This window comes from Heterocephalus glaber, unplaced genomic scaffold, assembly GCF_053883595.1.
Source record: "Heterocephalus glaber isolate CG9 unplaced genomic scaffold, H.glaber_assembly_v1.0 deba00000621, whole genome shotgun sequence".
Lineage (NCBI taxonomy): Eukaryota > Metazoa > Chordata > Mammalia > Rodentia > Bathyergidae > Heterocephalus > Heterocephalus glaber.
In genome coordinates this window covers 22,529,181-22,549,590 of record NW_028258153.1, presented here as the reverse complement: position 1 = coordinate 22,549,590, position 20,410 = coordinate 22,529,181, and the positions used below count along the sequence as shown (strand labels likewise).

General features: G+C 35.8%; 1 protein-coding gene and 1 pseudogene across 2 annotated transcripts in view; one reads left to right on the top strand and one right to left on the bottom strand.

Annotated features, from left to right (window-relative positions):
- Nucleotides 1–20,410, top strand: part of Bmpr2 (bone morphogenetic protein receptor type 2) — a 212,612-nt gene that overhangs the window by 92,350 nt on the left and 99,852 nt on the right. The gene's annotated exons all lie outside the window — the stretch shown is intronic.
- LOC106009696 (serine/threonine/tyrosine-interacting protein pseudogene) lies at nucleotides 8,654–10,202 on the bottom strand (annotated as a pseudogene). Its single transcript, XR_015449203.1, has one exon. The product of XR_015449203.1 is annotated as a serine/threonine/tyrosine-interacting protein pseudogene (transcript).

The following is a 20,410-nucleotide window of genomic DNA, read 5'->3' as shown; positions in this document are numbered from 1 at the left end:
TAAGACTTCTTCTAAAGCAACAGTAATCAAGGCAGTGTTGGTGTAAGGAAAGACATATAGATCATTGAAATAAAACAATCTAGAAATAGAACCACACATATATGGTCCACGGAGTTTTGAAAGATTATTTAACATTAACATTTGATAGAATATAAACTCAATTCAAGAGCCGAGGAAAAGAGAGTGTTTTCAGCAAACGGCACTAGAACACCTGGTATCTGTATATAAAAAATTAACCTCAACCCTTTATTTCCATACATAAAAATAACTTGAAGGGATCTATGAACCTAAATATGAACGCCTAAAAGTATAAAGGTTTAAGAAGAAATTATAAGGGAAAATGTTTATGAATTCAGGGTAGGCAAGAACTACCTAGGATACAAAAAACATGATGTATAAAAGAAAAAAATTGATAAATGAGATTCCATCAAAATTTAGAACTTTAAATGACATCATTAAAATGAAAAGTAGTTCTTAAACAGACCATATTTACAATGCATATAACCTGTGACCAGAATATGCAAAGAACTCTTACAGCTCATTAATAGACAACCCAATTAAAAAGTAGACATAAGAAGATGATAAATACCCAGTACAGCACAAGGAAAGGTGTGCAACTCTAGAATCAGAAAGATACTAATCAGTACAATAACAAGATTGAATTATACACTCATTAGGGAGATGAAGTTAAAAGTTTTAAAAGCCTTGTCATGACTTTTTGTTGGATTCTCCCCCTTTGTGTTTAATTTGTCATGCCCAGTGGATTCATTCTGCTGGGCTCCTGGGGTTGTGATCCTCATTGTCTTTTCCTAGGGTATTGTCTAAAATTTTTTTGGAGTGCTGGTTTAGTATTTGTGAAGTTCCTAAGGTGCTCTTTGTCTTGAAAGTATCTTATTTCTCCATCCATTTTGAAAGATAGTTTTGCAGGGTACATCAGTCTGGGTTGGAGGCTGTTTTCCTTTAGGGCTTGAAATACATCACTCCAAGCTCTTCTTGCCTTGAGGGTTTGCATGGAGAAGTCTGCTGTGATTCTGACGGGCTTTCCTTTGTTTGTGATTTGTTTCTTTTCTCTCACTGCTTGTAGAATTTTGTTCTGTGGGGTTTCTGGAATCCTAACTATTATATGCCTATGTGTAGATTTTTTTTGATCAAGGCTAGCTGGAGTCCTATATGCCTCACTTATCTGTATGTCAAGTTCTTCTCCCCTGTTTGGGACGTTTTCTGCCATCACTTCTGTGAAGAGTTTTTTTTTATGTCATCTGCACTCTCTCCTGTTTCTTCATTGACTCCAGTCAGTCTTATGTTATTCTTCTTTGCATCGTCTAGCAGCTGCTTGATTGATTTCTCGTGTTCCCTTACAATTTTAAAGCAATTTTTCTTTTCCTGGTCACTAATTGCAATCTTATCTTCTATACCTGAAATTCTGTCCTCACATTGGCTCATTCTGGAGGGTAGACTTTCGATGGAGTTTTTAATCTCCTGGAAATCTGTTTGCATCTGTTTTATGGATTCCATTTGTTTCCTATGTTGGCATTCCATCATGTTCCTCAGATCCTCTATTTTTTCATCTGTGTCCTCTCTAGATTTATAAATCATGTTTTGCACTATGAGCACAATCTTTGCTGTTATCTGAGTGATTATTTCTGATTTCATTTTCCCCAGATCCTCTTTTGTTGCCAGTTCAGAGAGTCCAGGTGGTTGAGTATCAGATTGTTCCATCTCGTTTTCCTTTGGGGTTGCTGTAGGTGATTTGGAAGACTGTTTTTGAGGCTTGTTTACATGTCTTCTCATTTCCATGGGGGCGGGGGTGCTTCTGGCGCCCGTGCAGCTTACCTTCTCTGCCCTAGGAGTGTTGAATGGTGTCGGGGGAGCCTCCTTCCAGGTGGTGGGACTGGCTCACCTTCTCTGCCCTAGGAGCATGGAATGGCAGCCTGGATAACTTAATTTTTATCAAAGCCTGAAATGTTTTCTTTCCCCACTGAGGAAAAGTAGGATGAGGATAGAGATACCATGCTGCAAGTTGTAAGGCAGTATAATTTAAGAGAAATTATTTACAAGCTTACCTGTATTTCCCAAACTGATAACTGCATTATTCTCTCAAACAATTATAGGTATATTTACACAAAGTTTATAGCTAAGATAATAGGTTATAGAAAATTATTAGAAGTATCAACTTTAGGAATAATTATCCATCTAACTTCTGTGGATGTATGTTGTATGAACATATGTGTCACTACCATATGTTTGCAGGGAATGGAAGATCACTCTCCCACATCCACCTTCCCCATTACATTCTTTTAGTAATGAGCACAGGAATGAAAGTCAAAGGTCTGGTCATCTAGCAGAGAGGATTACTGCATAAGTTATTCACAGTTAACAAAGCCAGTGGGGTTGGGAGCAATAAGAGTCCATGTTTACTACTTTTAAATTTTTTAATTCAAAAAGATAAAATTTTTTACTGCAGTTTGGAAGAATTTTGTATCTTGAGCTTCTGAGTTGATTTATGGACTGTGAAAACAATTAAAACAAAAAAGAATAGAAATATCAGAACATATTTCACATAGTAAAAGTATTTTATGAAAGTATGTGATCACTAGGTTATGACTCAGAAAAGCATTTCTCACACTGTCCTACTCTAAAATGGTTTATCATTGCTGGGCATGGTGGCAAACACCTGTAATCCCAGCTCCCTGGGAGACTGAGGCAGGAGGATTTAAAGTTCAAACCCAGCCTGTCAACATAGCTACTTAGTGAGACCCTGTCCCAAAATTAAAAAAAGTAAAACAGAACTGTGGATGTAGCTCAGTAAGGAGGCCCTGGGTTTAATACCTACTAATACATGCACACACACATGTGCACACATATTATTAGTAATAGTAAAAATAAGTTGACTATTTTAATAAAAAATCATTTTATCTTGATAAAAAGAACTAGTTTTCTTCTAGGCCTCATGAATTGCAACAGTGCCTGGCCTACTTTTGAATTAGTAAGCTATTCCTGAAAACATTAAAGCAGATCATGTCAAAGATACTACGTGTTGGATAAATTTCTTTTTTTTTTTTTTTTAAATTTCTGCTTTTTTAATGGAAAGTTTGACTTCATCAGTCCTTTCCAAGTAATGTTTTGTAATTGTATCTTATTTATGGTTCTATTCCTAGAAAATTATGTATTAATTTTGTAGTTTCTCCAGTTGTACTGAAAATAACCGCAGCCCAAATTGGCTTTGTTGAAGTTTTGGAAGAAGCAGGACTTTAAAATTCTTTGCAATATATTTTGTCTTGCAGTCAGTATTGTGTTCTACTCAGTTGTTTTTTACTTTTGTCCTCTCCTGTGTTATCCAACTGGAAATTTTTTTAGTTCATCAGTACCTACTTTGGGGCCTTTTTTGAAGAAACCTTAAATTTGCTTCTTTTAGCAATTTCAACCTGATTGTTTATATTTCTGTTCTGTAATTGTTGCAAATTTTAACTTTCTATATATTATAAGTTTTTATTCACATGTACATACCCTTTTCTATAGCAGCACTTTTGAGACATAATTCACATACTGTGTAATTCAAAGTACAGAATTCATTGCTTTTATGGTTGTACAGCTATCACCACATCAATCTTAGAATATTTTTTATCATTCCAGAAAGAAGCTTAATACCCATTAGCAATAATTCTTTTTTTTTTTTTTGAAACAGTGTTGATGTGTTGTCTAGGCTAGCCTTGAACCTGTGATGCTCCTGCCTCATCCTCTGCTAGCTGGGTTTACAGGCTTGTGCCACTATGCCCAGCTAGCAGTAATTCTTCATTGAGTTTTTCCCTTAGCCCCTGACAACCACTACTCTACTTTTATATATATATATATATATATATAAATATATAAATTCTCTTATTGTGGACATTTCATATAAATGAAGTTATAAAAAAATGAGTGAAATTGGATAATATTTGGCCTTTTGTGTCTGGCTTCTCATGCAGCATAACATTTTAATAATTAATCCACTTTGTAGCATGTATTTAATTTAACTTTTTTTGCCTAATATTTATGAATATACTATACTTTGTTGATTATTAATTGATAGACATTTGGTTGTTTTTACTTTTTGGCTATTACGAATAGTGCTATTATGAATATTTATTTACAACTTTTGTGTGGGATTTTGTTTTAATATCTCTGTGTATATAGAGGAGTAGAATTTCTGGACCGTATATTTGAGGCATAAGAGTTCTCTTTATATTCTGCATGCTAGTCCCATGTCAGATATATGATTTTTGTTTTGGTACTGGGGATTGAACTCAGGACCTTGCGCTTGCGAGGCAGGCACTGGAACCACTGTGCTAAATCCCTGGCCCAGATATATGATTTTTTTATAAGTTTTTTCTCTCATTCTGAGTTGCTCTTAGTTTAGGGATGGTGTGTTTTGAAATATAGACATTTTAAATTTTTATGAAATCCAATTTATCTGTTTTTGTTTTTTGGTACCGGGGGTCCAATTCGGGTCCTTGCGCTTGAGAGGTAGGTGGCAGAACCACTGAGCTAAGTCCCCAGCCCCTGTTTTTCCTTTTGTTGTCATGCTTTTTGTTGCAGTAGCCAAGAAATTGTTGCCTAATCCAAGCTCCTAAAGATGTACATCTGTGGGGGCCAGGGATATAGATCAGTGGTTTCGACACCTGCTGCGCAAGCGCAAGGACCCGAGTTCGATTCCCAGTACCAAAAGAGAGGAAAAAAAAAGATGTACATCTGTGTTTTCTTCTGAAGGTTATGTAATTTTAGCTCGTACATTTAGCCCTTGGTCCATTTTAAGCTAATATTTATGTATTATGTGATTGAGAGATCAGATTTCATTCTTTTGCACCTGCATGCGCAGTTGTCACAACACTACTTGCTAGAAAGGCTAATTTCCTCCCAGTTGAATTGCCTTGGCATCCTTATCAGAAATCAGTTTGCCACGTGTGTCTGGTCTATTCGGAACCCTCAAATTGTATTTCATTGATGTTTTCCTTCATGCCAGCACCACGCTATACCACACTGTTCTGATTTGTTGATTCTTAGTTTTGAAATCAGGAACTGGGAGTTCTGTGACTTCGATGATATTTTGTTTTGTTTTGGTCAAGATTGTTGTGTCTGTTTTGGGTCCCTTCTATTTCCATATAAATTTCAAGAGGAGCTTTTTTTTTTTTTTTTTTTTTTGCAAAAAAAGGCAGCTTTTTGATAGGAATTGTATTGAATAATTGAATATGTAGATAAATGTGAGGAATATTGCCTCTTAATATTGTCTTGAAAATAATGTCTTTAATTTTTTTCAATAGTATTTTGTAGTTTTCAATGTGTAATTCTTATACTGCTTTTGCTAAATCTATTCCTAATATATTCTTTTTGGCACTATTATAAATGGAATCATTTTCTTTTGTTTTGGTTGGTTTGTTTGTTTGTTTTTGGTACCGAGGCAGGCTGGGGCACCACTGAGCTAAATTCCCAGCCCTGGAATCATTTTCTTAATTTCACTTTTGGATTGTTAATTGCTGCTATATAGAAATTCAGCTGATTACTATATATTGATCTGTATTCTGTAACTTTGCTGAACTTGTTTACTAACTTCAACAGTTCTTTTTTGTAGATTCCTTTTTGTGGATTATATATAAGACTATCATCTACAGAGATGCCTTTTTTTCTAATCTGAATACTTTTTGTTGTTATTTATTTTTATTTCTTTTTGTGGTGTGTGTGTTTTGTGTATTTTTGTTTGAGACAGTGTCTTGCTTTGTAGTCTAGCTAGCCCTGGACTTGTGATCCTCCTGCGTGCCTCCTGAGTGCTGGGATTACTGGTGTTTATCACCATGCCCAATTTTGTTCTTTTAATTTTTGTTTTTATATTTTGCCCAGTTTTCCAATATGGTGTTGAATATCATGGGAGGAGCCAATATCTTTGTCTTGTTCCTGATCTTAAGGGTACAATTTTCTTTTCCTTTTTTTTTTTTGTTTGTTTTGTTTTTGGTACCGGGGATTGAACTCCGGTCCTTGCGCTTGCAGGGCAGGCAGTGGAACCACTGAGCTAAATCCCTGGCGCTCTTTTCCTTTTTCCTCTTTTCTACCTAGTCTGATATTAGTTGTGGATTTTTCACAGAATGTCTTTATTGTGAAAGATGTACATTTCTTAAGATGATAAGTAAACATTGGTGGGTATTTATTATATTTTCCCACATAGAAAACATTCATAATACTGATCTTTCAGTGTTTTCTCACTCATTTTCTGTGTTCTATACTGAGAGGAAATCAGAGATAAACAGTTATTGGAAATAAATATATTTTTTGAAGTTCAGGACATTTTGATTACTGTCAAATAGTCACTTATTTACTTTGTTTTAAAATTACAAAATAGAGGGCCAGGGATTTAGCTCAGTGGTGCCGCTGCCTGCCTTGCAAGCGTGAGGTCCCAAGTTTGATACCCTGTACCAAAAAAAAAAAAAAAAATTACAAAATAAAGCCACATGAGTTGGCATAGGCCTGTAATCTGAGGTGCTTGAGAGACTGAGGTGGAATGATTTAAATTTGAGGATGCCTGGGCATTTTAGCAAGACCCTGTCTCAGACGAAAAAAGAGGGGTTGGTAATGTAGCTCATTGGTAGAGCACTTGCCTACTATGTACAAGGCCCTGGGTTTGATCCCCATCATACTTTTTCTTTAAAAGTGGAACACTAGCCTGGTGTGGTGGTACATCCCTGTAATCCTGTCACTCTGGGAGCCAAAGGCAACAGGATTGTATGTTCAAGCTCAGCCTGAGCAATTTGGTAAGACTGTCTCAAAATAAAAAATAAAGAAAGCTGTGTGGACTTAGTTCAGAGTGAATCATTGGGATCATTTCCAGTAACTAATACATAGACATATCCCTCAGTACTATTCCACTGTATGTATATACCGTATTTGTTTATCATCAATCCATGAACATTTAAGATGCTTCCACCTCTTGGCTATCATGAATAATACTGAGATTAACACAGGTGCTATGAACTACATTGTGTTCTCAATTCATTTGTTAGAGCTCTTTAAATCCCAATGTGATTGTGTTTGGAGATAGAGCCCATGAAGAGGTGGTAAAGGTTAAATGAGATCAAGTTAGGGCCTAATACAATAGGGCTGCTGCTTTTATAAGAAGCAGAAAATACCAGTCTCTTCCTCTGTATAACGTGAAGACACAGTAAGAAGGTGACTATTTATGAGACCTGAAAAAGTTCCTCACACTTTTACCCTAGACTTCCCGGACTGGTTTATACTACCCAGTGTGTGGTATTTTGGAGTTCAGGCTGACTGATATAATAGGTATGTAAATACTATTTGATATTATTGTTTTTGAATATATACTCAGAAGTAGAATTGCTGAATCATGTGGTGTTTCTATTTTTTAATTTTTTGAGGAGCCTCCAGACTCTTTTCCATAGGAGGTTCAATGCTTTACATTCCCCATTCCCACCAACAGGGTTCCAGTTTCTCCACATCTTCACCAAAACTTATTTTTTGTTTTGCTGATAGTGGCCATCTTGTCTGGTATGATATTTCAAACCTGATGATTTTTGTTTGTTTGTTTATTTGTTTTTGCCGTACTGGGGATCAAACTCAGGGCCTTGCACTTGTGAGGCAGGTGCAGCGCCACTGAGCTAAATCCCCAGCCCTCGATTTTTATTAATATGCATTTTTATAGTGATTCATAATGTTGAGCATCTCTTCATATGCTAGTTGGCCATTTGTATATCTTTGAAGAAATATTCAAGTCCTTTGCCCATTTTTAAATCAGGCCACATATTTTGTTGTTACTGGATTGTAGAAATTCCTTATATATTTTAAATATTAACTTATTAACAGATATTGTACATGGCTTATGAATATTTTCCCCATTTTGTAGATTTCTTTTTCATTTTAATTTTTTTTTCTTTTTTTTTTTGGTACCTGGGATCGAACTCGGGACTTTGAGCTTGTGAGGCAGGTGCCGGAACCACTGAGCTAAATCCCCGGCCCCTTCATTTTAATTCTTTATTAGAGCATATTAGGTATACTAAATAGTGGGTTTCATTTTGGCATATTCACACATGCATGTAACATACCTCCCCCCCATTAAGTTTATTGGTACATTTTAGGTATAAAATACATTTACATACATCATTGGAATCTTGTAAGCATGTAACATACTTTTTATCATCCCCTCTCCATTGTGCTTTTCTTGTTAAATAATTCTCAGGGGAGTTTTTCCTCAGTGAATTTGAGGAAATTACTTAAGGTTTATTTTTTTATTTTTTAGCGGTTCCGGGGATCGAACTCAGGACCTTGCGCTTACAAGGCAGGTGCGGCGCCACTGAGCTACATCTCCAGGTTTATTTTTGAAATATTTTTGGAGGGCCGGGGATTTAGCTCAGTGGTTTCACCGCCTGATGCGCAAGCACAAGGACCCAAGTTCGATCCCCGGTACCAAAAAAAAAATTTCTGGAGATCATATAGACTTGTAAAGAAAGTTTTAGAATTATATAATCCTAGTTATTGAGTTTGATGAGACATTAAAGAAATTTTAATTTAACGTTTTTTTAGGACAAAACCTAGAGAAGTTATGTATTTTGTTTCAAGTAAGCTTGTTACCTGATTGATGACAGAAATAGAATCAAATGCTTGATACTTTGGGTTTCTTTGAGAGGGAGAGGAGGTTTCCTTCCCTTTTTGTGTGTGTGTGCTAAGAGTAAGTTTATTTCATACACAGGTTGAAAAGTTATAGTCTCATTTCGCATCATAATACAAATACATGATTATATTGATATAGCAGTAAAAAGGAGGGCAGTGGGACAGTAAAATAGAAGTGAACACTTAGTCCTTTCTAATTTAATGTGATTAAAAAATAAACTAAAAGGGAAATTTTGATAGATTGGCAGTATAAAAGTTGGACCATTTACTTTTTTTTTTTTTCAAGGTTTTAAAAATGGTCATTAATTTACTGTCTTATACTAAGAAAGTGGCAGATGCCTGCACTTCTGTTATGTTGGGTTCCATCATAAAATGTAACTGTAAAATTATTTTTTAAATGTAATATATAGAACACAAAATGAATTTGTAGCAAACCCTAGGAAATTCTTTTGTTATAAATTACCCAAAAATGATAAACAAATCCCCCCTAACTTCCATTTTGTTTAAAGTAATAACTTTATATCATACAAATAAATTTCAAGTATGAAAAGTGCATTATTGCAACAATAACTCTTTGCAAGTCCAAAATTCTTAGTTTATAATAAAACTGTAAAGTTAAAAAAAAAAAAAAGTAAAACCATCAGTGCCATCTACTGCAGAAGTCAGACATCTTCTTAACATGTTGCAGAGAAACATTTCTGGAAGCAACGTGTAACTGAAAGGAAACTACTTGTGTTTTTACCACTTTACATTGACATCATCTTTAGTATTTTCTCTTTCAAACTGAAATTCACTCCCTCTATAATGTTACTCTTGAGTGAGCCATTCTGTGCAATTGCCACTTGCATGTTTCCAAAATCATCTTCTTCATGTGTTCTCTTTAAACTGCCTGTGGTACCAGAATGAACAGATAAGGACCTTTCTATTTCGAGTGGTGACATCATCTGTATTGTTAATTTTGCCAGTTAGATGGCTTCATATTCCTGAAGTTGATGGACAAATCCAGCATTAGGATTAATACAGAATCTTCTTTCTTGGACATAAGCAAATGCATCTCTGTACTTCATCCCAAAGGTTTCCATAATATATGCAATAACAAAGGCAACACTTCTGGAGATCCCTGCATTTCCATGGACAAGAACTTTTCCTCCAGTTTGTAAGCTCCCATCAATAAATTCCTTAGTCATAGGGAAAAATACGTATTATATTTTCCACTGGATTATCTGCAATATCCAAGACTAAATATCCAGTTGTTGAAAATTTGGTTTAATAAAGTTTGCTTCAATATTTTGTCGTATGCAAATTATGAGTTATTCCATGTTTCTGTAGTATAGGTAGCTTGCTTTTCATAGCAGAAGAATATGGGCCCAAGAACAATCCAGGTAAAATTTCCTGCATCTCTAGTCTCATAGGGTAAGTCCACTCCTCGGCGTCGTCCTTGCACTGTGAGAGCGTGGGGAACTCCAGCTTCACGTCCTCCATGGCCCGGCTCGCGAGCGGGCGGGTTGGGCTGGGGAGCTCCTGCCGGCCGACCCGCGGCGCCGAAAGGAAGGAGGGCCGAGAGGGCGGAGGGCGGAGGGCGGAGGGCGGAGGGCGGAGGGCGGAGGGCGGAGGGCGGAGGGCTCCCAACTAACACTAGCGGGCCAGATCGCCCTAGAGACTCTGGTGGCAGCGGCGGCTACGGGGAAGAGGAGGGTTGGGCGGCTCGTGCCGGCCCCCACGCTGCTGGTGCCTCTCTCCCTCCCTCCCTCCCCCCCCCCCCCCCCCCCGAGTCTCCGCGCCCCTCAGGCACTCGACCATTTACCTTTTGACAGAATCTCTGTTCTGTTGTTTGAAAGAGCTCTTTTGGTTTCCAGTTCAGTAATTTCTCCATTACATCATGTAAAGCATCTTTCTCCTAATTTAACTTTTCTTCCTTGCTTTCCCTCCCTCCCTCTCACCTTTCACCTCTGTCATGTCTCCCCTCTCCCCTCTCCACTCTATCCTCTCTTTTGTTGGAGTGGACCATGTTATCCAAACATACTATAAATAAGTATCCCTATAAATAAATACTCAGATAGGAATTAATATATTAATTTGGGTACAGTAAAAACCTAGAGTTTTTAAGGTACCTGGATGTCTGAATATATTATATATATAAGTGTATATCAATGTGGATGTTTGAATATCCATATTATTACAATGACATTGACCAAATAACATACATATGGCTAAGTTGTCAGTTATCCTTTCTTTTTTTCCTTTTGGAATGATGTTTTGTTTTGTCTTTACAGTGCTGGAGAGTAAACCCAGGGCTCTCTACCATTGAGCTACATCCCCAGCCCCGAATAGCATTTTTTTTGTTTGTTTCCTGGTACTGGTAACAAGAGCCCAGGGCCTTCTCACTGAGCTACATTCCTAGCCCTTTTTTATTTTGAGACAGGGTCTTGTCCAGTCCCTAAGTTGCCCAGGCTTTGCACAGCTTCAGAGTGCTGGAACTACATGCTTCTGAGCAGCATTTTTGAAATTTAAGTTGCATAAAATAAAATTCACTCTTTCAAGTGTTCAGTTTCTTAATTTTTGGCAAAAGTACACAGTTATGTAACCCCTACTACAATCAATAAGAATATTTTCCTCATCCTTACAATTTTCTCTCTTGCTTGTTTGCCATCATTGCTGCTTCTACTGTTCATTCCAAGTGACTACTGGTGTGTTTTCTTTCTCTCTAATTTTGTCTTTAGTATTTTATAAATATGCAATACACTTTTTAATTATACCAGTTAACTTTTGTAAAATTAAAATTTTTGGGAGGGTTGATAATGGGGATTGAATGCAGGATCTTTGCGCTGAACTGCATCCCAACCCTTTATTTTTTATTTTGAAACAGGATATCACTTAAGTCACTGAGTTGCCCAGGCCCAGCTTGAAGTTGTGATCCTCCTGCCTCAGCCTCCCAGAGTGCTGTGATTACAGGCATGTGTCACCATGCCCAGTTTAACTGTTCATTTAGAAGTTTATCTTATATTTTTTTCATCTTAAAAAAATGACTTTTGCAGTGAATTAGACATTTTTGTGTTTGTCTCTAGCATTTCATATACATATAGGATCATGTTTTGTGTAGTCTTTTTTGTTTTACTTTTTGGATGGAGTTTCACTCTGTTGCCTAGGCTAGTCTTGAACCCATGTACTCATGTGAACCTCCTGTCTTGGCCTCCCAAGTAGCTGAGAGTCATCTTACCATCTCATGGTGTGCACCATCTCATCTGGTCTCATGTGTGGGCTCTTGTACTGTCATTCTTTTTTATTACTAAATAATATTCTTTAGGCTGTTTGAGTAATGCTGCTTTGAATAAATACCTTATGTATTAATTTTGGTATAAACATGTGTTTTCATTATTTTGGAATGCTTAGGAATGAAATTCCTGGGTTGCATGGTTGGTTTGTGTTTACCTTTGTAAGAAATTGTTTCCCTCAAAGTGACTGTACTGTTTTGCATTTATACATATTAACAATTGTCAGTGTTTCTTGGAGAAGTAAAATGTGAACTTCATGTAACTTTGGATCAGTCTGTTCCTTTACTTACCCTTTTTTGCTCCTAGAATTAACTCTGCATTTAGAAATGCCCTGATTTTTTTTTTTTTTTTTTTTTTGGTACTGGGGATGGAACTCAGGTCCTTGCGCTTGTGAGGCAGGCAGTGGAACCACTGAGCTAAATCCCCGGCCTGTGCATTTAGAAATGTATCTTGTACTTTTTAAATCCTTGAAAATTAAAAAATTTTCTTAGTAAATTAGAAATTTTTAGCCAGGTGTGGTAGCGCATGTCTATAGTCCCAGCACTCCAGAGGCTGAGGAGGGCGGATTGCGGTGAGTTCAAGGCCAGCCTGGACTACAAAGTGAGTTCAAGGCCAGCCTGAACTACATAGCCAGATCATGTCTCAAACAAATAAACAACAAAAAAGAAAAATTTTAAAGCATAAATATGGGAAAGACTGGCTGCATTGTATCACCATATACTTCATAATACTTTTTCATAGGTACCCATCAAGATATAAAACAATTTCATATAATTTTAAACTGAAAATTAATGTATTGAGATAATTTTATATCACTGAATATGCAAAATAATTTTTATTCTACAATTTTATAGTCACTTATGCTTTTTTTGATTGATAGTCTGTAAATCATGATGACATATTTGAATACACTATTACTTTGATAATGTAAACATTTATCAGTGGAGAACTGAGTGCTAATTTTTATTATAAACAGTGCTGTAGTAAATACATTTATACACTTTGCATATTTATTTCTTTAGTATAAAATTTTGAAAGGGAATTTGGGGTCCTAAGAGTATTCACTTTTAAAATTTTACTTTATATTATTCCAGGAAAGTTACAGAAAATTATATGAGTAAAGTATTTTTAGGACATTCTAAAATTTACTGCTCTTCTAGAGTAGCTAGTAAGAATGTCCACCAGTTGCAACATGTGTAGAAAAACTTTAACTAAAGCCTCTCTGTGAAATTAATTTTTTGTTCATGCATTTACATCACTAGAATATAAGCAGCTTGAGGGTAAGCCACTGTCTTATTCCCACCATGTCTTCAGATTTAGAAAAATGCCCTGGCGTATAACAGGCAGTTAATAAATATTTGACTTTATAGGGCCGGGGATTTAGCTCAGTGGTTCCAGCGTCTGCCTTGTAAGCACAAGGTCCTGAGTTCGATTCCTAGTATCCAGAAAAAAAATTTAAAAATTGACTTTTTAGTGGTTGTTACTCCAGGCTCTAGGATATATAAACCTCTAAAAAACCTGGGTCTGGGATACCTACTTTTGTGTTTTAGCTATTGCTGTGAATGAGGGGAGAACAAAATATTTTATTGGTGTTTGAAAGGTAGGATTAACAGACTTTTTTTTTTTTTCAGTTTTGCATTGGGGTGTGTCTCTGTGTGTGGGTAGGGGGTGAGAACTAGCTTTTGGTTGGCTCCCTTTTGGCATCTTTGCAGAAAAGAGTCAAAATAGCAGGGCAGAAACTATCCTTAGAAAGGCCAGCTTGCAAAGTCAACCCTGGGCTGGCATCTAAGAATTTGGATTTTAGGAGTATTCCTATAATTCCCTAACAGATACATATTATACCTGTTAGGTATGCCTATACCTAACCTGTTTGTGCAAACAGTGTAGTTTGTGTTGAACAATCTGTTTTCTTGTGGGAATCTGGAATTTTGGTATGTGCTTGGTTCAGCTCTACATTATCAACCCTCCAATAAAAACTTTTACACAGGTGGACATGGTGCTACAAGATTGTAATCCCAGCTACTCTGGAGGATGAGACAGGAGGATCATAAGTTCAAGGCCAGCCTGAGCAATTTAATAGGATCCTGTCTGGCAAAAAAAAAAAAAAAAAAAAGTGAGAGTTGAGGATCTAGCTCACCACTCCTTGGTTCAACTGTCAGTATTAGTGTTGGGGAGAACTTTTGACTCTTGAATCTCTGATGAGCTTTCTTAGACACATTTTACAAGTTGTCACAATTGAGTCAGGGAGGAATTAAGCACATCCTATGTGTATCCACATTGGAAGCTTGTACTTTCTTTTCTTTCAGACTTAACCCTTGATGTTTTTCCCTTTGCTGATTTTGGTATGTGTTATTTTACTGTAATAAATTACAGCCTTGAGTGTGACCATGTGCTGAATTCTATGAATCCAAGAGATGTGTCAACCTAGCCTCAAATTCAGGAAAATCCTAGAGGCACCTTACGAAGATTTCAGTCTTTTTTTCCATTATGTTTTTCATTTAACATTATGGGAATGCTTAGCAGAATGACAGTTTAATTTGTTGTAGTCTGAATACAGAAATATTTAAGGGGTAACTATTGCGTATTTCAGAGCGTTATTTGCTTTACAGAAGGATTCACTATAATATTGGAAAAAGAAGAGTCTTCCTTACTTGCATTGTAATTAAATTTAGAAATTTGAGTTTACACAAAATTTTATAGGGACATTTTTATTAGATAGTCTCTACTTTATATATTTCATAACAGAATTGTACTGATACTCTGAAATCCTAGTTGTGTTTGTCCTGAGAAGTTTGTGTTCTGGGAAAGGGATATTGTTGCTTCAGCTATTTGGTTATTTGCTCCATTTCTGCAAGGTTTCTGTGTTGTTTATTTTAGATAGTTCATTTTGACACTTAGGTAAACAGAAGCCAAACATACAAGCATACCCAGAATTTGTCCCTGAACTTTGTTCCAGGGTAAAGATAAGGCATTTAGACTTCTCCAGTACCGATAAATACATTACAACTACTGGGAAATAACCGTTGTGTGACTCTTGTGTTGCTTAGATACAGAATGACAGTGAAAGTCTTAAAAAAACAATTCTTACCAACAAAACTTAAGGGAAAAAATTACATTTATCCATAGAACTTACTTTTAAGAGGATTATTGATTAGGGACGAGATTCTGTGACTCACTAAAATACCTCTTCTTTCTATATCTCTTGAGTTGAACAGATGTTGAAAGAGTAGATGATAACCTCTGATCATCAGTTTTCATTTCCATGTTTTTCTGTTGTTTTTTTGTTTTTTGGTACCAAGGATTGAATTCAGGACCTTGCGCTTGCGAGGCAGGTGCAGTGCCACTGAGCTAAATCTTTGGCCCACCATGTTTTTCTTTATTTAAAAAATTTACTTCAGTTTTGGGCCGGGGATTTGGCTCAGTGGTTCCACCACCTGCCTTGCCAGGCACAAGGTCCTGAGTTCGATCGCTGGTACAAAAAAAATTTTTTTTACTTTAGTTTTATTGATGTTTTCTGCATTTTAAAATGAATTTTCTTAATTTGATTGTCCAGTTTGTATCTGCCTATAAGTAAATTATTTGTAGTTACAATATTTATGCCTGCTAAATCCTAATATGTAAATTGGCTATCACTAGGTTCTAAAGTTTTTATAGAATTTATTTGAGAAAGCTGTTCTCTATACTTATGTATAATTTCTAGAGTTTTAGATTTATGATCTAGCTTGCATGTTGCATCTTGAAGACAGAAATAGTGTAGGCTGTTCTCAAAATGTTGGACTAAGGTGTCCTACTTGCCAAATATAAAGTTTTCTTACTGTCTCTTTGCTACCCCCCCTTCTATTAACCTTTGATTGAGTAAATTCACTTCATTGTCTTTCCTAAGGTTTTAGATTTTTGGACACCTATTTGTCACACTTTTTTGGGTGGGGGTATGTACCGGGAATCAAACTTAGGGCCTTGCACTTGCCAGGCAGCTTACTTCCATAATTTTAACATTTCTTCTTTTGTTTACCTTTAGTTATTTGGCAAACTTATATTTTTGTAAACTTTGGCAAACATGATTATTAGTATAGCTCCACTTACTTCTGTTGAGTAAAAATAATTAAAATTACATATCATGAAATGTGGAACATTATAGGAAAAATAAAATTAGCATTAAAGTAACTAAAGAGCAGACATGGTAGTATAAAACTGAGTGAGAGGCCTGGAAGAACACTTTGAGAAATCCTCATAGAAGCAGAGGAAAAAGTGAAATGAACCCTCATTTTGGAAAGTACATATCTATAATTGTCGTTTCTAAAATTGGGATAAGGGAAAAGAAACTGAAACAATTTTCGAAGCATAAATTAGTGTGATTTTCCTTATCTGAAAAAAATCCAAACTCATATACTGAGAGTATTACCAAATATCAAAAAATATAAAAAGAGAACAATACTTAGACATGTATTACTATGTTTTGTTGAATTCAAAAGACAAAAGAAGAAAAGTAAATGAAGGAACTAAAATCAAGCTTCACTTCTGAAAATCTAACTCATAAGGACCTGTGCAGACAGTTTGACACAAAAACAGTAATTCCAAGATGAAGGAAAATAAAATGAGAGTTTTGAACCAGTTGACTGGATTCAGTTGTCTACGAGATGAGAAAAAAAATCATATCCATTTTCCATCCTCTTAGTTATTTCTGTAACATGTCTACATAATTTGGATTAACTACATATACTTAATTACCTGTCTTTTTAAAGGTCATGAATTTGCATAAATGCCCTCCCTAGTATGTTGTGGGGCAACATTTTAGAAAAGATGGTTCTTCTACCTACATGTTCTAATATGTTTTGGATATTAGAATATTTAGCACCCTAGCCGTGTGACTAAAAGCCAGTGAAAACTCCTCCATTATCTAGACAACCAAGACAAAAGCAAAATGTACTATTTCCACACACTTTTACATTCTTCCCTCCTCCATAGGCATCCTTGCCTAAATTAGGGAGTACAACCCCTGTTGATTTGTACTGAGTGTAGAGCAGTAGATACAGTCAAAATGCAAAGGGAGGCATCTAGGTCTTTTTAAAAAATAAAGTTCATCACTGTCATTTCTTCTTTCACCCACTTTTTCATCATGTGACTCCATCCCCTCACCCCATACATTTTTAAAAATGTATTTTTTAAGAGCAGTTTTAGGTTCATAGCATATTTGAGAGGAAGACATAGAGATTTCTCATACACTCTTGCCCAGACTTCTCCACAGTCAAAATCAAGTTGAGGTTTCTGTTCATAGTTTGCTAGTATTGGATTTTGTAAAATATTTTTCTATGTCCATGATCATGTGATTTGTTGTTGTTGTTGTTCTTTAAACTTCCCTGACTTGATGTGGTAGATTTTTGAATATTAATCCAGCCTTGCATACCTAGGATAAATTCCTCCTTTTCCTGCTGCCATACATGTTTTGAAATGTTCAACTGTTAGACAGGGCTTATGACTTTAGTCTTAGCAGTTCTATTTAAAACTCCTTAAAGGGGCTGGGGATTTAGCTCAGTGGTTCTGGCACCTGTCTCACAAGCGCAAGGTCCCGAGTTCGATCCCCAGTACCAAAAAAAACCCAAAAACTCCTTAAAGGATTCTGTTTTTATGCATTTCTTCTATCTACCTCAGATTCTTTATAAAACGAAGAGATCAACTTATTCACTATAAAGTTCTTTTCAATGCTCTGTGAATCTTATCTAGAATATTATCATTGACCTAGTATTTGCAAATATTATTATTGTTAAATATTTCAAATGCACAAACACTAAGAGACAGTTACTGAAGACTGAGATTTAATAAGTTACATTTTATCTTATTTTTGTTAGATTAATTGAAGCCCAATTCTCTCATTTCAGTCCCTTTTCTCTCCCAAGAACTAACCCTCTCTTGAAGTTGGTATAAATCCTTATTGCTCATATATTTAACAGTTTTAGCACATAATATACATGCCCTACAACCTCTAGGGTATTATTTTGGTTTATTTTATGTAAATATGGTGCACATTTCTTTTTGAAGAGTTACATGAAGAATAAGACTAATAATTCCTTTACATTATGCAAATTGCATACCATAAATATTACTTTATTTAATCTTTCCCCAAATCCTTTAAATTAGGAAGTATTACTTTTTGTTGTACAAATTAAAAAACTGATGCAAGTTGAGAAATTGTATTTCACCTAACTCTGAAGCCTGTGTACTTAATCATGTGCTAGGATGCCCTGCTTTCCTTTCCTTTGACAGTAGATTGAATACCCTCTTGCAAGCTCTCAGTTATGTGTTTGCCTTACTTTGGGGCAGTCTTCAAAGAAATAATAATAGTTCCCCATTTAATAACAGAAAATTTTGTAACATCTGCTTTTCAGAATGTTAATTTAGAAATGTGTGATGATGACAAAGAAACTTTGGAAGGATGCCTGAAAAATTAAAAATAGTGGTTTTCTGGGGTGGAAGGAGGGAACATTGAAATAGGCAAATGATAACAAGTTTATGAACGAAGTGTTAGTATATAAGCTATATTTCTGGGCCACACCATGGTTTGAGTTGGTTTTCTGGGAATCAAACTCAGGACCTCATGTATGGTAGGCAAACACTCTGCCACTGAGTTACACACTTATCCTTAAATCATACAAAGCATTACACAGTCAAAAAAAAGGTAAGAGAATAAAAATATGTAATTGCTGAATTTACGGATACTATAGAGTAGCATTTATATCTCACAGTGACATCCGTATTTGCAAAAGAATAATGCTGTACTGTATCTGTAGACATACAGATAATAGGATGAACATTAAAAAAAATTTTTTTTTTTTGGTACCAGGGATTAAACTTGGGACCTTGCACTTGCGCCAAGGCAGGTGGCGGAACCACTGAACCAAATCCCCAGCCCTGAATTTTTAAAATGTATTTGTAAGAGGCTGGGAATTTAGCTCAGTGGTGCCACCCCGCCTGCCTCACAAGCTCAAGGTCCCAAGTTCTATTCCCAGTACCAAAAAAATTTATTTATAAAAGACATATTGTAATTAGTCTCCTTCATAATGTTCCTCGTTGCTTCAAACACATTTATCCCACCATTCTTGACATTCAGTTGCAGTTCTGGAAGTCCTGTCTTTTGTTTATGAAGTATGATTAAAAATACATTGAGGACCAAGAATGTAGTTCAGCAGCAGAGCCCTTGCCTGGCAAGTGTGGGCCCCTGAGTTCAATTCTTGGTACAAAAAAAATACGATGAATGCTGCTATTAAGTGCCATCAAATAGAAAGGCAGCAGGCTTATAAGAACATGACAGTCTGTCTTCATCCACCTGTTCACCTGATCTGGCATTGTGTGGCTTCTGGCTCTTCTCCAAAGTCAAAATGACCATGAAAGGTAAACATCTTTAATTGATCAGGACTTTGAGGTACTTACAACAGCACAAGTAAGGGTACTCATGAAGATTTCCAAGACAGCTTTATCAGATTTGTGAACATAGAAATGTTCATAATATTCCTTTACTGTCCTTTTGATGGTGTTTATAGTGTTGTCCCCTCTTTCATTTCTGGTATTAGCACTGTATGGTATATATGCCTTCTCTCTTCTTAGCCTGACTAGAGGCTTACCAATTTTAAGAATCTTTTCAAAAGAACTAGCTTTTGGTTTTGTTGATTTTTCTCTATTGATTCCTGTTTTACAGTTTCATTGATCTCTTCTCTGTCTTTCTGCTTATCTTGGATTTAATTTACTCTTCTTTTTCAAGTTTCCTAATATGAAGAAGTCCCCTTTAAATATTCAGACACATGTAGATGGAATTGATATAGTAATCTATTAGTACATTGTTAATAATTATCTGCATCTAATTATACTTAACTGTTTTGGGGAAAAGTTGTATGTTTTGACAAATGCACAGTGATATTTCTATAACCTCAATCAAGATAAAGAATAACTCCTTATCTTGCAGATTCTCTTGTGGTATGGTACTGTTTTATAAACAACTCTTTTCTTTCAAGCCTACCAAACTCCTGGCAACTACTAATCTGTTTCCTGTGCCTATAATTTTGTGTTTCTAGAATATCATATAAATGAGTCATATAGTCATATAGCTTTTGGGGGTCTGCATTCTTTAATTTAGTATAATGTATTTGAGATTTATTGATATTGTTGCATATGTCAGTAGTTCATTCATTTATATTGTTGATTCAATTTTCTTCACTTGAAGGACATTTGGGTTATTTCAGATTTTGAGCAATTATGAATAAAGCCACTATAAACATTCACATGAGGATTTATGTAAATATAGATTTCCATTACACTGGTCAATTCCTAGGAGTGGAACTATGGGTCAAAGTGTTAATATGTATTTATCTTTACCAGAAACTACCAAACTTTGCCACAAGCCCTTTATCAATTTGCATTTTCATAAGCAGTTGGGCCGGGGATTTAGCTCAGTGGTTTCAACGACTGTTATGAAAGCGCAAGGACCCAAGTTCAATCCC